At 36.7% G+C, this 1,585-nt stretch overlaps 1 long non-coding RNA gene across 1 annotated transcript; it reads right to left on the bottom strand.

Moving 5' to 3' along the window:
• Positions 1-782, bottom strand: LOC123152536 (uncharacterized). Its single transcript, XR_006476227.1, has 3 exons — positions 697-782; positions 287-604; positions 1-182 (listed from the first exon to the last, which is right to left on the bottom strand). It is a non-coding gene; the product is annotated as an uncharacterized lncRNA (long non-coding RNA).
• Between the last annotated feature and the right edge of the window lie 803 nt (positions 783-1,585).

Below are 1,585 nucleotides of genomic sequence, written 5' to 3'. Positions count from 1 at the left end.
AACCATAAGGTCATCCTTAAGACCCATCAGCGGAGACCCTTCCATCAAGGCTCACCAAGGGGACTGATGGACAGGAGAGAAGTCTTTAACATGAACAACATAGCCCGGACATAAATAAATGGATGTATCGACTAAATTTCTTGCTATACAGGCTTCCACAAACAGATGTAACATATTCCCAACTGCAATTTGAAACATTATTACGAGATCAGTTTCACTACTTACTACAAAGAAACTACATAAATGACAGATAGTAAATGTAGAAGTATATGTTACAATAACCTACTTTAACAGAGAAACTATCTTTCAAAGAATTGTGAATGTTCTCACTCCCAGCCTTCAAACTATATACAGCAATCGCTGCTTTCGTAGCTGCAATATTTGTTGCATGTACAGTTGCTGGAGGGGGTGAAAGAAGTCCAAAAAATTGCCCCAGAACTTGTAGAGAAGACATTAATTCTTCTATTCTAATAGAGGCCACTCCCGGCTCGACATTGTTAGCATATTCCTTCAAAATGGGAGCAATAGCCAAAGGAACAATAGCTAACAACATGCATAATCGAGAATCAAGATGAGGAAGCGGTCCTTCCAGAGTGCTTGGGTCCTAGCAAACATAAGAAATTTTTCCATTAAAGGCTAATTCTCTAGGGTTCTCTTTTTAGTAAAGTAAAATATATTAATCCAAGTTATCTCAACTCGATGTATAAGCCGCAAAGCTGAAATCCACAAAGCTTGAAAGGTCTCTTGCCAGGTAGCCCGAGTAATCGCTTGGAGCATCTTGGAGAGTTCTGTCCAACCAATATTGCATGTCTAAAAAGGTTCTACGATGGTTCTACAGAAAATTGAAAATGCAATAACAGATTATCAAGGTTATGAAGTGCATATATTTACCACCTGTTAGAGCTTCGATCGATGATATGGCACGAAGATGTCTACCATCCATTGCACTCTCCATAACAAGTCAAAAGGAATCCAACAAGAGCCCTTTCCAGCTCCAAACATATTGCATGTTGTTGAACTGAAAGGTCGGTGTACTAACAATAACTCTCAATAGCTTACTCCTGCCTAACTGATAACATGTGCTTCTAACCTTCTGTATATGTATCATCAAGTTATCTAGCAGAGTATTTGCGGATGCAAAATTCTTTGATTTAAGGGCAACAGTAAGTTGAACTCTCTGAAGCAAACTTTTGAAATTTTCATGTCTACCTAAGCCGAGCCAAAAAGAAACAATGTTTTCCATCAGCATAAAACACAAATAGATGAAACACTTAAATATCAATTACATAATATGGAAAAGTGTTCTCCAAATAATCTGAAACCTTAAAAAGGATTTGCAAAGTTATTAAATTAAACCACAACATACTCATTACGTCTGTTAAAATTCAGCAAAACTATGCGTCACAGGCTATTAATACGTGTTTAGATCCTAAAACATAAGAAAGATCATATAGATTTGCATTTGCTTATGAAGCTACTTATATGTGATGAAAACATTTCCTATTTTAAGAAAGATATGTGAAAGAAGGAGTAGAATTAATGCTGACATCAGGCAAGCTGAAATTTTGTCAGATTGGAAACGACA

The sequence above is a fragment of the Triticum aestivum genome, chromosome 7A (genome assembly GCF_018294505.1).
Source record: "Triticum aestivum cultivar Chinese Spring chromosome 7A, IWGSC CS RefSeq v2.1, whole genome shotgun sequence".
Taxonomy (NCBI): domain Eukaryota; kingdom Viridiplantae; phylum Streptophyta; class Magnoliopsida; order Poales; family Poaceae; genus Triticum; species Triticum aestivum.
Note: the sequence above shows the minus strand (reverse complement) of the source record. Positions and strands in the feature narration are given on the sequence as shown.